This window comes from Chionomys nivalis, chromosome 16, assembly GCF_950005125.1.
Source record: "Chionomys nivalis chromosome 16, mChiNiv1.1, whole genome shotgun sequence".
In the NCBI taxonomy this organism is placed as follows: Eukaryota; Metazoa; Chordata; class Mammalia; order Rodentia; family Cricetidae; genus Chionomys; species Chionomys nivalis.
The window spans coordinates 17,090,095-17,109,620 of record NC_080101.1 but is presented as its reverse complement, the minus strand read 5'-3'; the positions used below and the strand labels follow the sequence as shown (position 1 = coordinate 17,109,620).

At 42.8% G+C, this 19,526-nt stretch overlaps 1 pseudogene; it reads left to right on the top strand.

Annotated features, from left to right (window-relative positions):
• Positions 1–8,721: 8,721 nt before the first annotated feature.
• On the top strand, positions 8,722–9,213 carry LOC130888257 (60S ribosomal protein L21-like; annotated as a pseudogene).
• Positions 9,214–19,526: the final 10,313 nt, after the last annotated feature.

The following is a 19,526-nucleotide window of genomic DNA, read 5'->3' as shown; positions in this document are numbered from 1 at the left end:
AGTCAGGGGTAGAACATGGTCTCCACAATCCCCATCCTAACCATGCTTCTGACCCTTCTGGTTATCTGATTCTATATTGTCCCTGTGACTATTCACTCTAGACATTTTTGATGAACCCCCCATCCCAACCGCAATAAACTTACCTATATGTCCCGAAACGCATGTAGCAACTCTGGCAGACTGAATACTGATGCCCCTTAGAACTCATATGTTGAAGTCTGTCCTCCTTATCAGGGTCTTAGGAGGTGGAGCTGTGGGGTGCTAATTAGGTCATGAGGATAGAGTCTGAGGGTTTGGATATGAGCCTTAAAAAGACACCTTGGAGACCCACTGTGACTCTTGCCTCCATCATCAGCAAGAAAGCATTCTGGGAGCCTAGAAGCAGGCTATCACCAGCTGTGAACGCTGCTACCATCTTGATCTGGACTTAAAATCCTTTAGAATTATGAGAAACAAATTTCTGTCATTTATAAACCACTTGGGTTACGCTGTTTCTGGAATAGTAGCTGGAGAGAACTAAGCCGGCTCTCAACCTGACATAACAATATCCTTTCCCACTAGCCTTTCTTGACATTACCTGATCCAGGTGGAAGTAGTTTCTTTCTCTTGTTTCTCCAGCGCTCCTTCTCCTGGGACCATACACGTGGTCGGGAAGGGATACAGGTGGTGGGGGAGGGATGCAGGTGGTGGCTGACCCTCAACCTGTAAGCTAGTCTCCAAAGCTGGTGCCTTCGGGGAAGGCCTGTTTTCAGTTAGCTGCACACATGACAACATCCACTGGGACCCACTGAGAATGCTGCTGAGAGTTTCTGGTTAGGACGAACGCATTTTCCAGAAGAACACGATGTAGCCAGGCCTGCTGGAAAGACACCAGGAAGACAAATACTGCAATGAGAAAGCAAAGCAACAGCTGCTGCAGCCAAGGAGCCCCTCCTCCCTCCAAACGCTGGACGCAACTGTGTGTGCATGCGTGTGTGCGCATGTGTGTGCGCACGTGTGTGTATGGGCATAGATATCACTGCAGCTTGCTTCTTTATTAAAAAGTTCTTTCGAAAGCAATGACTCTGAAAGCAATCCTGTTGCTGATAGCCACAGCAGCTGGTGCCTGCGACATCCCCTCCATATGGGGACTCTGGAGGGCAGAGCAAAGATGGAGTGGTGAGCCCACACGCAGACTGCGCCTTGTTATTGGTTTCATGAACGATGCTATGTTACAGCTTTGACCTAAGCGTTGCAACCAATAGAAGTCCTGTTTGTATCTCCTCTTCCTGAGACAATCGTGCCTTCTAGAAAGGTCTCGTTTACACCCTGTCATCATCTCGTGTCCTTCCTCCAGGTTTGAGGTGGACTTCCTACCTTAGCACCGTAGCTGTTAGCTCAAGGACCAGCAAGCAGAGCACAGAGAATGAAGCACCGAGTAGGTGTGTTCTCTAGAATAAAGCCTTAGTCCTGGCACTGTAGAGTTTTCTCCACCTTGGAAAGCAGATAAGGAAGTTGGAAGGGTCTGGGCAACTCTGATAGGCTCATTCACTTTTTCATTTAACAAACATGGGAAGCTTAACATACACCAGGCTCCACTCTCAGTGAGAGAGAGTCAGAGATAGTTGGATGCCACCCCGAACTCATCCCTCATGGTTTTTGAGTTGGGCTAGGCTGTGGATAGAGTGGTAGATAATGAACAATGATAACAGGGACTCAAGTGAGACAGCTATGACATGGACATACTCTGATAACCCTGAAAAACACCCACTCCAACATGTACTCTTGAACCTGCTCTTCAGCCAAGCCTTTTCTACCTTGGGAATATCCAGTCTAACACAAAAATTAGAATATAGACTGCTACATGGCTTTTAGCCCTGTTTAGACTGACAAGATATGGACTATTTCTATGTCTCCATCTTATGATATACTTTTGCAGCTATTTCAAAGGAAAGGGAGAATTTGTCTGTGATGTTTTTTTTTTTTTTTTTTTTTTTGGGTTTTTCGAGACAGGGTTTCTCTGTGGTTTTGGAGCCCGTCCTGGAACTAGCTCTTGTAGACCAGGCTGGTCTCGAACTCACAGAGATCCGCCTGCCTCTGCCTCCCGAGTGCTGGGATTAAAGGCGTGCGCCACCACCGCCCGGCCTGTCTGTGATGTTTTATTGGACGAGAAAAGTGAGGCAGGTGCATGTATTTACAACACACTGTTAGTCTTGTAGAATATGGCTGCACACACTGGCGTCTGAAGCAACATGTAGCCACTTCCCATGAAGTTGCCACGATCTCTTCTTCCTTGCCCTCTCTATGTTCAGTGGAAGGAACAGTCAAGGCCACTTTGAGAACAATGGGCCAGGATGGACGAAGGAGGAAACAGTCCCAGAGGCAAGGGAACCGCCATGGGTTCTCCATCTGTAATTTCCCACCCTTTAGGACTCTTTCTCCACAGCTTCTGTCTATACTGGTCACTCTGCTTGGCCAGTCAAAGTCCAGTTTGCCTATTTTTTTTTCTAAGAAAGTCTTCCTAGACAGTTTCAACTACTCCCACCCAAGGACTTTCTCTCTACACCTTCCTCTCTCTGTGTTAATCTGCTATCAATCTTTTGAACTGAAAATCATTTCTAGATTTGTTTCAGCCTCTGGCTTTGAGACTATACAAAACTATAGCACCTAGCCCAGGGCTTAATACTCAGGAGGAACTCTGTACCAGTTAATTTCTGTTACCATGACACAAGCTAGAGTCACTTGGAAAGAGGGAGCATCCTTTGGAGCTCTGCCTCTATCAGGTTGGCCTGTGGTCACGTCCACAAGAACTGTTTTGATTGATGATCAGTGGGGAGGGATGCTGTGGGCATGGGCATGTCATCTCTGGGAAGATGATATTAGGTTGTGTAAGAAAGCAAGACAAGAAAGCTGTGAAAGGCAAGCTAGTAATCAGCACGTTCCCATGGTTTCTGCATCAGTCCCTGCCCCCAGTTTCCTTGAGCCCCTGTCTTGGCTTCCGTCAATGATGAAATGTAACCTGCAAGTTAAATAAACCCTTTCTCCAAGTTGTTTTTGGTCAAGTGTTTTTATCACAATCACATAAAGCAGATGAGGATAATGCACTGAGCATGCATTGGATGCATGGATGATGGATGGGATGGATGGATGGTAGAGGATGAATGGCTGGATGATGGATGGATGGATGATGAATGGATGGATGATGGATGGATGATGGATGATAGATAGATGGATGGATTCTAGCAATTTTCCAATGGATTGGGTCTCAGGATGGTTCTCTTATTAACGACAACCTCTGAACAGAGAAAAAAGTACATTTTGGAGTTCCTGGTAGAGGTCTGCTTTGAGGCCATACATGCCTGTCAGACTATACCTTTTACTCTTTCATTTATCCTCTTGTGCTCAGGGTATCCCAGCTAGAGAGGCACATAACTAAAGTGGTTCTTTTTCCTGCATGCTGAGTCCTACATGACTCCCACATGTAGGCTCAGATTTGTTCAGTTGTGACTGACGATCTGCCCAGCACGGTCACTTGTCATGGTTCCTACAGGGAGAGAGGGCCTGGCATTGCTTCCTGGATCCCAATATGTAATACTTTCCAGAAACCTAGGGCAAAGCATGAGAAGTTGACAGTCCTGTTTTATTTCAGGAGAGAGAGTGAGGCTATGCACTCTGCATGAATAACCAAAGAAACCCTTATTCATCTTTTTTCTGGCCTCGAGAAAATTTACATTCCTTCTAACCCAAGGCCTGTTGCAAACATCTCCCTGCAGAAATGATGAGCCTGGTGATTTATGGCCCTGAACTGACTCCCATCCAAAAGGATTATGAGATATTCTGGGCCTGAAAAGTAAGTTTGTGGCACACACACTTACACAGAACCCCCTCATCTCCCTAATCAAAAATTCTTCCTCCAGGCTGCAGACTCACTGAGGCCTGCGATGCCAGGGAAGCCCTGGACTTCATCTCATCGAGAGAGGCGGCTCTCCAGAGTGCTTTGGCCTCATGAATAGGGTCACTCTGGACTGCGCTATGGTAAGGTATTGCTTGACACTGCATGAAGGAATGCACGGATAATACTGTTCTCCCTCCTCACCTCCATCCAGTCCCTCACCTCTGCTCTATCCTCCTGCTGCCAGAAGGAAAATTCCAGAACATAGATCTCATCGCCCTCCTCTCCTTAACACCTTTTCATTGCCCAACTCCCACGGCTCACAGGGGGAAATCTGAGATCTGGAGCATGTTGTTCGAGATTCCATCCAGCCTCCTCAGGCTCGGCTTTCCACTCCTCTTCCCAGGCAGCCAGTTAGCCGAGGCTGAGACTCCTCGACTCTTCCCTGGGCTCCCCTTGCGCTTTCAGAACAGTGCTGACTATTTACATGTCCCGTGGCCTCTTCCTAGAATGCCCTTCTTTACAGCTCTCAGGCCCCAGCATGAGTCACTCCTCTCTAGAGGTTGGTATTTTCTTATCCTGGTTTGTACAGCAATGGTGGGGTTTCATCTGTGGATTTGTCTCGTACACCTCTCCGCTTGGAGGTGAAAATGTTTTAGAGTTCACACGGAGTCCTAGATTGCCTCGTGAAAAGTGTGTGTTTGGGCAAAGTGACCATCAGTAGAAGCTGGCCCTCTTGGAACAGAGTATGAAATATTCGATTTCTTGATTTTTCTACCAGCCAGCACAAAGGTTTTTGGACCTGTGATTCCTAAGATAGGCAAACAGCATAACCAGGAGCTCCCATTGTCACCTCTTCTAAAATATCTCCTTTCCCATCAACTAAGTGTCCAGGCCTTCCTTTGTACTCCTGTTTAACTGTGTCTATTCTGAAACCATGCTACCTCTTCCTCTTACTACGTAGCAGTGATTGGCCTGGAAATTGTTATGTAGACCAGGCTGACCTCGAACTCACAGAGATCTGCCTGCCTCTGCCTCCCAAGTGCTGGGATTAAAAGCATGTGCCACCACTGGCCGGCTTGTAATGTATTTCACTGTAAGCTCTGGGGCACACAAGTGACTTGGGGGGGATATTTTTCCTTCCACAGCATCTGCTTTGATTGGGTTAGCCCATGCTCTTCTACAGTATTCAACTCCAGTCTCAGTCGTAAGGTATGAAGATAAAGCTTGTTTCATGGTTTAGATGTCTGTCAGGACATCTGCCATCAGATGAGAGAGAGAGGAAGAAGAAAAAGTTATACAAACAGACACACACACCTGCTAAAAAGTTCCAGAATTCACACCTGCTAAAAAGTTCCAGAATTTTTTTTTTTGCCACAAATAACAGATTGAAAATCAAATAAAGAAGGAAGGAGAACAAAGTAGGGGTGCCAGAGGGTGGTGGCATAACAAAACTACTGGAGGTAAGGAACTCAGGAAGACATCTTTGTACTAGATGGTACTAGAAGGTACTGGAAAGGACAAATTAGATGAGTCAATTAAGAGGCTTAATAGTGACATTTGAGGGACTAGGTTGGCAGGGTGGTCAGGACTGAAGCTATATTGGCATGGGCTTGCAGTTAGTAAGGAAGAGTAAAGTGGAGAAAACTAGGGCAGGGCAGGGCAGGATCAGGACACAGAGAACAGGATAAGAAGGGATGAAGTGGTGGTGTCCCCGGCATCGTTGCAGCTCATGGTACAGCTGAACCCCATCAGCAGGTGCACAAGCAGAGGACTTCCCAGCCTCATGTGGCTCTTGCAGGGATACTCAGGAGTTGCTGGTGGAAGGTCGGAAGTGACCAGACCCTCAGCATCATGTTGGTGATGCAATCACTGATTCCCCCAGAAACTTCAATGCCTGGAATCCAGTCTGTGGTTACTATTCAGGAAGTTACTGCTGGGATGAAATCAACCATTGTACTGAAGGTGCTAAGGACCAGGCTTACATCGTACAGAGACTCTCCCTGCACTAGGCTCCTTGTGATCTCCCCCTGACGTCATCTTCTCGACCCTGTTGTTAAACTTTGACATTTGCTTTAGCATTGATGATTGACAGCCCTGGATGAAAGATACATGGCATCATGGCAATAATCAAATGTTTATGCTCTAATCTTAACTTACCCCTCTGTTATTCCTGTCCTGTAGCCCACACCTTGAGTTCTGTCCCAGGCTTACACACACTTCCCAGGGTTCCACCCCTCACTTTCACAGCTGAGACTGCTGAGAGCTGAGTGGAAGTGGGTTACAGACCATAAATCACCGTGCAAATATGAGATCTAGGCAAGGATAGCAAGATGCTTTGGGTGCTCTTGCCTGTGCTGACCAACTTGGGACAAAACACTTGCACTTAAATTTCCCAGTTGGTTGCTCTACTCCCCCACTGGTCATATTGATATAGATTTTGGAATTTGGAAATGAATCCTATCCTGAACATGGAGTTGGACCCTCCCCGCTAAGATGCGGTATAGTTCATTTTATTTTAAGAACCCTTCAGATTCTTTAGACTAGGTAGAATCTTCAGCTGCCAAAGGCAGCAACACTTCTGGGTTCATGACAGTGCGCTTCTTGAAAATCCAACCAGTTCCTCATATTCTGAAGAGAGTGGGCATAGGTACATAAAGGGCCTTTAAACACCTAGGGTGTTGCTTACATTTATTGACTAGGCAGAAAAAAAAAATGAGTTATCTGCTGGCCGGTGTGATGAAATCACATTGCGATTTCTCATTCTCCACAGCGGAAGAGGGAGCACAATTCCTGCTTTGCTTTGGCAGGTAGGCTTGTTTGAGCTGCGATAAATGCTAATATTTGCCTAGCCAGCTTCCCAAATCTGACCTGCCACTTGGAATCTGCACATGGGTAACAAAGTGTGTTATCGCTCTGTCCTGTTGGTTATCACAGTCAAGAAACCTGGCTGGCATCAAGTACCAATATATCATCCTTGGAGAACTGGCTTTTTGAATCACGCGACAGGGCCTGGAAGGGGATTTCCAGTTTGATTCAATCTAGTTTGTGCAAAGATAATGCGCAGACTAACTAAGTCTATGGGGTGGCTGGAATATGAAGGTCATGTAGCTTGAACAGAGGACATGGCTCATTTGGTTGAGTGATTGCCTAGATGAGCTGAGAGACCCAGCACCACGTAAAACCAGCTGTGGACACATATCCCTGTAATATCTGCACAGGGAAGGTAAAAATAGGAGGGTCAGAACTTCAAGATCCTTTGGCAACATAGCAAGTTCAGGGCCAGCCTGGGTTATGTGAGACCCAGCCTCACAAAACAAGACTAAAACCCAAAAGACAGCAGATGAAGAGAGAGGCCCAGGGAGAGTTAGTGATCTGCCTGGGTCACTTGGCTGGTGGCGTCCACAGTCTTAGCTAGAGTTGTCATGATCGAAGTTAGCATCTACTGAGTAGTGATGATGCACCAGGCATCAGCAACTTGCCAATTATTTCTTATAGTCCTGCGCACTGGGACACATGAGTATTCATCAACGTAGAAATACAGCTGGGAGCAGCAGAATGGTGTTTTTAAAATCTCACATGAAAAGAAATCCCTGCAAGTTCTAGATCCAAATGCCTCCCCTTGAACCAACAGCAGATACATTTTCAGAGTCCCTAGCTTTAAAAAGGTGTATTGGTTATTAATCACACTGCCCAAGGCCACAGGCTTCAGTTTCAACCAGAGGCTCCAGTAATTTAATTACATTAAAGACCTTACATGAATACATGTGTGTGTAGGTGTGTGCACCCGTGCAGAGTCTAGAGGAGGACTTCAGGTAACCTAGTCTGTTACTGTTATTCTTACTCCTTCAAGACAGAAACTGTTACTGAGCCCAGATTACAATGTTTCAGTTAGATCAGCTGGCCAGCAAGCCCTTGGAATCTATCTGTCTCCAGTCTTCAGTGTTGGGGTTACAGGCATGTGCAGAAATATCTGGGTTGTAAGTGAGTGCTAAGGACCCTAACTCAGAAGCTCAGGCTCACCCTCCCCTCCTGAGCCTCTCTCCAGCTCCCGTAGCCATTTCATCTTCTGGACAGAAAGACCTAAGGAAAGAAATCTTGAAGAGGAGGTCTTGATGCTATAGATGTGACCTTTGCTTCAGGAAAAGGAAAGAGTTGGAAACCAGGTGAGCCTCAGGACCACAAAAGGTGATTTAGAGTCAACTGAGAAGATATAGATTGTACCATCTCCCTCCTATCTGTATTGAAATAGTGTTTTGAGCATTAGGGAGAGGCTGGGCTTATTGCAGCAATTCAGCCTGCTGGGAAGAGCATTGGATTTGACATCAAAGATCCTGTGTCTGGCTTTTGTCTCCATCACCAGCTCCTTGGTCATAGGCAAACATATGACACTTTTTCTTTGAGCCTCAACATGAAAATGCTAAGAATTCACCCCACCTCATTTTGCATGATGAAAGTAAGTTGTATATGAACAACTCAGGTGCAGAATGTAATAGATGCATGAGACATAGCTGATTTTTGTTGACTGTGTTCAATTTTTACGTTCAATTCTTTGTGGCAGTAACTTTCCTAAACTCTAACAGAATTCAGAAGAATGGAACAGAGATGAACTAACTGTCCCAAACCAGGAACGCAGTAGTTTTCTCCTGACTCTACACAATCTTCCCATTTGCAGGTAGCCCAGGTTCCCTGCTGTATTTCCAGGGCAGTGAAAAGAGCACAGCATTGACAACCAGAAGGACATCATCCAAGCTTTAAAGCATGACAGTTACTGGATCTTTGGTTTTGGATAAGCGAATTTGAACCATGAGAATTTCCTTGTGGCTGTGGTAGCCATCTTTTAGTAACATTCCAAAATGACAAACCCAAAGGGAGAGAGGAGGGGGCACTCACTATATTTTCTAGGCCTTTTAGGAAACATAGAATTTTCCCTTTGGTCACATGAATCTACCAGAAGGGTAATATTGTAGACATCATGGGAACAGACACTGTTCGAAAAGGAATGCCCCATAATTGTCGCCATGTCAAAATCAGACAGTGTCACCCAGCATATCATTGGCATCACTGTAAATAAGCAAGTTAAGGGCAAGATTCTTGCCAAGCGAATCAACGTGCAGATTGAATACAACAAACAGTCTAAGAGCAGAGACGGCTTCCTGAAGCAGGGGAAGGAGAATGACCAGAAGAAAAAGGAAGCCAAAGAGAAGGGCATCTGGGTTCAGCTGAAGCACCAGGCTGCTCTACCCAGAGAAGCACACTTTGTGAGGACCAACGGGAAGGGGCCTGAGCTGCTGGAGCCCATTCCGTACAAATTCATGGTCTGGTATACAAAAGAGAAATAAATGACCTGGGCTGGAAAGGGTTTTGCTTTAGGAAAAAAACAAACAAACAATCAGAACTTAAATTTTATTCAGTGTTAAAATACAGAAAATGCAAATAATTCATATGTACCTTTTATAATAACTATATATGTATGAACTCTTATATGCGAAAGTATTTGAATATGACATTCAGATCACGCTTTTTATGAAAGTTTTATGATGGAATTTTACTTTTTTGCAGTAGATCGCTTTCATGGTCAGGAACCCCAAACAAGGAAACACATGCAAGAGCAAGCCTAATCTACTCTATTGCAGCAGTAAGAACTTGGGCAATTCTAGGGGTGGAGCATCAGGTGACTATGTCCAGGATGATTACTGTCCCTTCTAATTGCAGCTCTTCCTGAATAAAACCCTTCCTGATATTCTGGAATTCTCCCAGAGTGGAAATGGCAGTACAGCTTTTGCACAAATGTATCTTAAGGTATGCTTTTGTGTAGCCAAATACCTCACAATAAATAATATGTATGTTTCCCACCACCACCATCAGAACTCTGCTAGATGCCCTCATCTTTGATGACTGCAGAGATGACCTCCTTTTCATAAACATTGTCTGGGATCCCTTGAACAACCTTGATGAGGACAGAAGAGAATTTGTTCTGTGCCATTGTCAAGTAGAGTGGTTTTATCTATATGGCTACTGTTTTGACTATGTGGTTAATGTAGTAGTTTAATTATTTTTATGGTATAACAAATTGTATATGGCATAAAAATTTAAAAATCATAGAGAACACCATCTTACTGGGAACTCTGTTCTGTCTACAAGAATAAAATTAGATTGAGCACACAGAGTCCTAGAATCTTGTGTCATCCAGCAGCAGTTCCATTCAGCTTGTCTGTGGTGAATGGCATTATGGGTCACTGACATTCAAGAGACAAAATGTGGTAGTTTAGGGTAAGGTGAAGGAGGAGGGATAAAATCAGCCAGGCACTGAACAGAATAGGCGAAAAATGAAGGGAAATTGATGAGGAGGGAATAATATCTAGAGACAATTTCATTTGCTGATGCTCCCAAATCCTTTTATTTAGTGTCTTGCTAAATGTGGACTGCAGGCCAGGCACATTCACTTTCTGAGGCTGTTAAAGATCAGAGCAGTTCAAGAACACATCTTCACACAGACACTGCTCAGGTGAAGATATTTCAGTTTTTTCTTGGTTTTGAGAGAGTTGAGAATTCACTACACCCTTAGGGTTTGTTGTTTTGTTAATTTTTGAGATCAGGATGATGAAGTAGCAACTAATAAATTGTTAAAAAGAAACAACCCATGCTAAAATGACATTTCATATAACTGCTAAAGTCTTAGTTGACTAAAACATATAATTTATTATTTCTTTTTCAGAAAATCATAAAAAATACTTTTAAAAATCTTTAGTATTTTGAATTTGAAATTCTGTGCCATATAAAGGTATTATTTTGCTTGAAACATTTAAAAACTTGAATAATAAGATAATTGTCATTTATGTGACAAATAGATGCTTCATACTACATATTTTTAAACATACTAACGTATTACAGCACAACTTGAAGAAGGGAAACACACAAACTCTACTACCAAAGGAAAGAAGGAAAGAAAGGAAAAATGACTGGAGTTAACAACCACTGGTCATTAATATCACTTAATATCAATGGACTCAACTCACCTATAAAGAGGCACAGGCTAAGAGATTGGATACGAAAACAGGATCCAACATTCTGCTGCTTACAAGAAACACACCTCAACCACAAAGACAGACATCTACTCAGAGTAAAGGGCTGGGAAAAGGTTTATCAAGCAAACGGACCTAAGAAACAAGCAGGTGTGGCCATACTAATTTCTAAGAAAGTTGACTTCAAACTAAAATCAATCAAAAGAGATGGAGATGGACATTTTTTACTCATAACAGGAACAATTCACCAGGATGAAGTCTCAATCCTGAATATCTATGCCCCTAATATAAAAGCACCCACTTACGTAAAAGAAACGTTACTAAAACTCAAGGCAGTCATCAAACCACACACACTAATAGTAGGAGATTTCAACACTCCTCTCTCACCAATGGACAGGTCAATCAGACAGAAACCTAACAGAGAAATAAGAGGATTAAGGGAGGTAATGAATCAAATGGACTTAACAGACATCTATAGAACATTCCACTCAAATAAGAAAGAATATACCTTCTTCTCTGCAGCTCATGGAACCTTCTCGAAAATAGACCACATACTCGGTAACAAAGCAAACTTACACAGTTACAAAAAAATATCGGTAACCACCTGTGTCTTATCAGATCACCATGGATTAAAGTTAGAATTCAACAACAATGCTATCCCCAGAAAGCCTATGAACTCATGGAAATTGGACAGTCAACTACTGAACCACACCTGGATCAAGGAAGAAATAAAGAAAGAAATTAAAGTCTTTCATTTGTATTTTCTTATTCTTTGTTTTTGTTGGAGGAATTCTGAGTGATTTTCTTACGACAATTTTCCCTTTCTATTGTTTGAATATTTCATATCTGCATGTTAAAGGTTTTGAGTCTTTTTTCCCCAGTGGCTCCTATTAGAAGTCTTAACCAGAGCAACGAGTCCCAAAAGAGAAAGAACAGTGTCCAAGTTAAAAAGAAAGACGTGAAAAGATCTGTGTCTTCAACAACAAAGGGGGAAATAGATGGTAGGAAATGAGCAAAAGGCCCAGGATCTCCAGGCCTGTGGCAATGAAAGGGAAGGAGCTGATGCTATGTGGAAGAATGTCTATGAATCTCTGGAGAGTCACACTGAGGGAAAGAAAAAAAAACCAACTCCAAAGGTTGCACACTAGTGGTTTCATTGATATGACATTCTTGAAATTACCAAACCGTAGAAATGGAGACCAGATGAGTAGCCGACAGGAAGGAGGGATGTGTGGGTAAGGAGGAGGAAGGGTGGCCACTAAAAAGGGGCATGAGGGATCCTTGTTCTGGTATAGACATTCTGTATCCCAACAGCAGCATGGCAATCCCTGCATAGAATTCTGTACTGCAGTTTTGAAAGATATTATTAGCTACAACTGGGGGGGGGGGGGGAAGCAGGGGATTTCTCTGCATTATTTCTTTTAACAGCTCCCAAGTCTCTAACTGCATAATGAAGGAAAACTCAAATTAAAAATCATATCAGTTGGTATACCCTAGTTCATTCTGTTCTTCACAGCAAGAACTACCCAATCCAGCAGTGCCTGCAGATGCCATCTGTGCACTCTGTGTAGTGATTATATCTCAAGGTTTCCACCATAATTACGGTGAGACTTATGCTGTCTTTCCCATGCTGGAAATCACTATGTTCTCTTAGTAATTACTTAGGACCGAACACCTTTGGCGAGGGATGTTTGTAATTGGTGGATATCAAGGTACCAAAAAATAAAGGAATCAGTTTCCAGAAGGTTCCCTGGTCCTTAGAGGGAGTGACATAGATGTCCTGTTGGATTGTAGAAGCTGAAGAAATCTCTTGAAATGCTGTCATTTGGATACGGCATGACTGCTGCATGCACAAACTCAATGCGGATGTGACTATTTGCCTAAGACTTGCACAACACTGGAGCCATCAGCATTCCACCATGGATGGAGGAAAAGCTCATGAGGTCCCCATTCCTCCTGGAGGAGCTATAAAAGCTAGTACTTGTTGGGGGAAGAAGAGATAAGTTCCTCCAAGTGCCACTGATAAGTGGTCCTCACTCAAGTAAATAACCTCTCATCTGTGTTCATACAAGCAACCCTAATTAAACAATGAGTCACCAAGAGAGCAGAAGGAAGGCAGAACGGAAAGGAGAGAGGATGGGGGAGGGAAGTGAAAAGGGGGATATGTTGAGAATAAGAAAAGAAACGGGGTTGGGTGGGGAGGGAAGAGGAAAGAATCTGGGGAGAGTTGGAGAAGGGAAAATTATAAAAAAAGTATAAAAATAAAATAGCATGGGTATGACAAGAGCGGAAAATACAAGAGAGGATATTGGGGAAATAGATATGATCAAAGTATGTATAAGTGTGAAGTTATCAAAGAATAAAAAAGACTTATAATTTAAGAAATCAGAGCATCTTGATGCTTGGCGAGGCTTTCAGGACAATGGGCTTCGGTCCAATGGTTATAATGACCATGGTCCAGACATCTGGGAAGAGAGTGGAGCATCCTGATAGGAAGTGTGTCACTCTTGTTCAAGAACAGTGGCTGTGAGACAGTGCATAACTTCCCTGCTTAACCCAGGAAGGTCACAACGGCAGCTTCTTGGCAAATGGTCATTGTTTGCTTGACTTATCTCCTGAAGAGGGATTTTGGTAAGAGAATTCAGCATGGAATTCTTTAGAGGAGAGGCATTTCTCACTCGTGTTGACTGCCCTACCACACAGGACAGATGGCTGATTTTAAGGCCATCCAGCCTCACCATGCATGCATTTCCAGCAGGGAGAACTAAAGCTTCAGGAAGTAGAGTGGTCTTCCTGGGTTAGCAAATGATGATGTCAAGAGGTGAAATATGGTGTTGATTTGATTCAACCACAACCTCTTCCCCTTTCCCTATTGTCTCAGACATTACTTTAGGCTTTCCAAGACTTCTGAGCTAGGAGTAACAGGTGGTCTATTTGATTCTGTCAATACTAATGAGGAAGGCCCTGTCTTTTGAGTGTTGACTTCTAGATCCTGGATTCCTGTGCAGCCTTTAGTGGTCAAGTTTTGCATCAAACCGTTCAGCTCTGTGAGCTTTCATTTCTGGTGTAAGAACAAAAACTGTCTAGCAAAAAGTTTGATTTTTAGTCCTGTAAATATATGGGTGTTGTTGCTAGGGAGGCCTTGAGTACAGGACAAAGCAGAAGAAGCACTCAAGTTCTAATTCATTATGGGACCTCTAGGCCACTTGATCTCCAACACTCAGTTCACCTCAATGGTCTCTTGCAGGCTGCAGGCTCAGGGGATAATTTAGCACTTTAATGGCCAAGCTTAGTCTTCTAAGGGAATCTCTCGAACTTAAATGTTACCTTAGAAGCTCTCATTCTAGCATCGGTTAGCTTCTCCCCAAGCCCTCCATTTAAGTCAAGCTTGTGTGACTTTCACTGCAGTTGGGTCTCTGTTTCTCTATTGTAATAACTTTCTAAAAGCGACCCCCTGCTTCAATTCTGGGTTTCCAGCATCTAGCAGGGGATGAACAATGACAAGACACAAACCCATGTTTAAAAATAAATGAACAAGCAAGGCCTTCTGGTGTTGTAAGAAGAGCCGCTTGTTTGTTTCCGGACTGCCCAGACTCCCATAATAATCACACAGAAACTATATTATTTAAATCACTGCTTGGCCCATTAGCTCTAGCTTCATATTGTATAACTCTTACATATTAATTTAACCCATTTCTAGTAATCTGTGTAGCACCACGTGGCAGTGGCTTACTGGGTAAAGCTCCTTCCAGCTCAGGCGGGGCTACATGGCTTTTCCCTGACTCTGCTGCCCGCAGCATTTACTTTAGTTTTCCCTGCCTAGCTCTCTCTGCCCTGCTCTGCTATAGGCTCAAAGCAGTCCTTTATTAACCAATGGTATTCACAGCATACAGAGGGGAATCCCACATCATTCTGGAGTCTCAGCTGAAGTTTATCTTAGACTGCCCAGCGCCCAGCACTCACCACACAGGTGGTGTTTATTGTCAGAAGTGATGAGGATATCTGACTGTCTCAAACATAGGCACCTTGTGTTGGGCAAATAGGTGTCTTCTCAGCAGAGCTGATCTTATGACACCTGCTAATTTTCACATTTGACGTTAAGTATCTATAAGGAACTTTTTGCGTGAGAGACTCAAAACACTAATGGCTTCCATTTCTGGGTATTGTTCACACCTCTTGTTTATCTCCTTTCTGGATTCAGGTTTGCAAATACTGAGGCCAGCATAGAATCCTAGGGGTCAACAGCCAAGGTGGACAGCAACACCAGAGGTCATCTTTGCACACTTCCTCTCGTTCTTTGCAAGCATGGAGGAGGATAGAAGCCTTTCTGGCCGGGCTGCTTGCTGACATGGAATCTCCTCTATGGAAAATTATCTCCTGCTTTGTCTTCCTTCTAGTCCTTTCCAAGGAGACGTTGTGGCCTTTAGATGTGGTTCTGCCTCTCCTTAGTTGTGTACTTTGCTTTCGAGCTTCTGAAGTCTGAAAAGAACAAGAATCTATTCATTTAGTAATAGTAACAGAGAGAGCATTCATTCATAAACTCATGAGTGTTTACTGTTTGCCAATACTTGCAAAGCTTCTCTAAGTGATGGACATACATCAAGGCAACTCATTCTTTGACTCTCGTATTCTAGAGCAAACTCCTTAATTTTTTTCAGTCATGAGCCTTACAACCTGGGAAATTTTGATGACTTGAGCATATAAATACATTAACTAGATATACAAATCAAATATTTATTGACAAGAAATCATATTTTAAAAACAAATTATTTAGTGTGCATATGATTATATAATTCATTAAAGATAAAATCAAAATTTCATGCTAACTAGATGGACATGATTATTTTTACCTGAGGAATTAAATCCTGGCTTCATATTTGCTACATCAGGATGCAGATCATCTTCAATGCTTTTCTGAGTCTATTGACTATTTTGATTTTATAATTGTGCTGTGAATATTGCTTCACATAAATATGTAATCTAAAATGGCAAAAGTATGTCGAAGGTCATTTCAGAAATTATTCAAAATGCTGTCCTAATCCAAGCCAAAATTCATTTAAAAATTTCTTATGAAACTCAATACACTCCAAAGACATGCTAATTTGACACTTACATCCTGAGGAATGCCAGTAGGAAAATAGTGAAGTCTTTATTTTCCGAAATCACACCAATCTATTGCTAAAAGAGCTGAACACTTTGTACGTACAATAAAACACTGCACTCCACACCATACAACACTCTCCAATCTGAGTCAAAGCATTTAGGCTGCATGAGTACCCCTGCATGGTGACAGGCACACATGCATGCAAAGTAGCTCATTGTATATTCAGAAACTAGGTCTGCAGTGAAGTCTCACGTTGCTTCACAGGATAAATGCTGGTAGGAACACATTCCGTGTTTGACTTTTGAGTTCATTTTCGGTCAGTGTGCATTCAGAAATTACTTTGTGTTACCAAATCTTTCATGACCTCCCCCTACACTATGTTTCATAATCCCATACGGCATTATGACCCAGAAGTTTAATAACTGATGTTCTAAATAATTGGGAGACAGCAAATGAGCTACACAAATTATTAAATAATATATTATATCAGAAGAGGATACCTGATATTGAAGAAAATGATAATAGCACAGGTCTCCAGAGCAATATGGATGATATGCAGTGGTTATGCAGGGGTTGGCAAGACTTTGCTGAGAAGATGAGATTATAATGAAGGCTTGGATGGGGAGGTGAGCCAGTCAGATGCCTGTGGGAAAGCTTGCCAATTAAGACACCCAGGTTCATACCTAGTCAAATCTCAAGGAAAGCAGCAGTGGGGTGTTAGATCAAAGAGATAGGCCTGGACATACAGGACCTGCCCATCACTCTGAAGTCTTTGGATGCATCCGAAGTAAGAGATGTCACACCAGCATTTTGAGCAAGAGAAGGGGCTGTGTAGCTTGAGTTTGAGGAAGATGTCTGTGACTGCTGCTTTGGGGGAGACAGGAGACTGATATGTTAGGAAATGTTCAGGAGAATGTTTGAATGTCTGTCTGGTGATGTGTCTATTTCCATAAATGTTAGTATTAACGTTGTTATTATTATGACAAAATTCTCCACTTGATGTGCATAACCTGAGTGACTGACACCTTCAACTACCACTTCACTTTGGCCATGTAAGCCTGATGTGCTTTTTTGGGGCGAGGGGTCAGTCCCTTTTGCAAATAGAACTAGGTAGCAATGACTTCTATAGGAAAGCAAGGCAACTTTTGACTTTAAAACTTTTGCCAAGAACATGACTCTTGAACTCCTCACTACAAACCATAGACACACAGTACCCTCCACATGAGGCTAGAAGGAATGCTGGCTATTACAACATCCATGAAACATCCAACATGTGGATGTTCCAAAATGCTGGGTCATCTCCATTCCCCATGCACATCCATCCCACATTTATTTATAGTCCATGTGTCTCTAAATGATGTTCACCTCTTTCAAGTATTTTCTGATTCAGAGTCTTTCTGAAATAAAGTCTTTCATGTTTACTAAACTTTCAAGTTTAATAAAAGGCTCGCTTTAATTGTAGAAAGACAAATGTCAGACTCATGTGCTAATGGCTCTTGGCCCAATGCCTGTGGGAAATGTGTTCCTTCAGATTGGAAGGCTGACCCTGCACTTCCCTCAGCGCAGAGTACATGCTAGATGCTCAATAAATATTTGTTGAATGAATGTATGTGAGGCTATAATCAACAATCCACTTCTCTTGTAACTGATGACTTCTTGCCCTAATGATAGATAAAAAGGAAATGGAAGGTTAATTATAATAATGACCTGTGTAACACTTTATATTATTGTTACTATTGTGGTTATTACTATTTTTTGTTTTTGTTTTTGCTTTTGAGACACAGATTCACTCTGTAGCTCAGGTTGTACTAGCAATCCCTAAGTAAGCAGAGCAAGCTTGCCTTGAACATGTAGTTATCCTTTTGTATTAGGGCCCCATTGGCCGGGATTGCAGGTGTAAGTCATCATGCCCATCGAAAAACTGCTATTTTGAAAGATGTTTCTACCTTACAAAATTGTATATTTTCAACACAAGAGAATTAGGCTTGTAGTCTGCAGCTCAGTGTTGCGAATTTGTAAGTTCCTCTCTCAGTGCCTGCTAGGCAAACTTCTCTCAGTATCATATAGACGTAGACACATAAACCAGAAAGTCAAAAAGGTATAATCACCTCACCTGCCAGGCAAGTGGGGGATTTCCCAGAAGTAGATGGAGCATAGGTGTGCACGTTTCAAGGAACCTCAAATCATCTTGGGCAGGCCCAGGTGAGTGAGTTGTCAGAACAGACATCCTGTCTCAATAATTAGCATCAAGGTGAAGACCATGCAGTTCCAGGAGAATTTATTTGCTATCAGTCATTTTTTTTGGCTGATTGATTTCTGGTTGATACATGCTTGTCACAACAAGACCAGCAATACAAACGTGTATAACCCCTCGCTATCTCCTCCCAGATGGTGATAGTCAACAGACCAGGGTGTAGTCTTCCATTGTCTCATAATCAAGCATAAATGCACATATGCTAATGTTCCATTTTCCCCCAAAGTGGAATTATAATATGCTCATTACTCTCTACAGTATACATATAACTTTATCTGCATAATTATCTGTGAGCAGTTTGCTCAATTTGCTCTCATATGTAAGGTCACATTGGTGAGGGAGAATTGTCTGTATTCTGTCAATCATGTTTTAAATAAACACTGATTGGCCAGACAGAAAGTATAGGCGGGTCAACCAGACAGGAAGTAGAAGCAGGGCAATGAGAACAAGAGAATTCTAGGAAGGAGGAAGCCCATTCCTCCAAGTCCTGCCCAGCTCACCAAAGAAGCAGGTACCCTGTTGAAAAAGGTACCAAGTCATGTGGCTAACATAGATAAGAATAATGGGTCAATATGAGCTACAAGAGCTAATACAAAGCCTGAGCTAATGGGCCAATCAGTTTTATAATCGTGTGGAAACTTCTGTGTGTTTTTCTTTAGGGCTTGCCGGCTGTGGGAACTAGACAGGTTATAAACCTCCACAAGTGGGCCCTCATGTTACAGAATGGCGCCCACATCACAACACACAGGTTTTTACATGGGTTTTCTCACCCACCCTTGCAAAATTCCTCCTGAGACAATCAGTATCATTGAGTGTTAAATTTCTTCTTAGTGATGGATTTTTTTTTTTTAACGCAAAGAGAAGCCATCATTTACTCGACGATTTCCTGGCTGATGGACAGTCCCTTAGTTTCTCAGAGTCATTTCTTCCTTTAAAAGCAATTTGATTGCTAGAACCTGTTTCATTGGACTGCCACACGGTTAGCACGCTTCACCGAAAACAGTAAACCTCTCAGTATGTTCTAAATACTCAGTAAGTATAGCAAGTATTTTCTGTAAAATTCTTCACTGGTGCACACAATCCCGTCTCACGTATCTCCCTGTAGCTGTTTATAACCAGCCCTCCTCTCTGTCATCTTAGCTTCTCCATGCAGCATGACAAATCCCCAGCCTTAACCCTTCTGCCTTTTATTACCAAGTAAAGATTCCATGAGAAAGAAGAGGCTCCGTGGACAGGGCAAAAGCCAGGGCACTAGCCTTTCTGGGCAGGAGC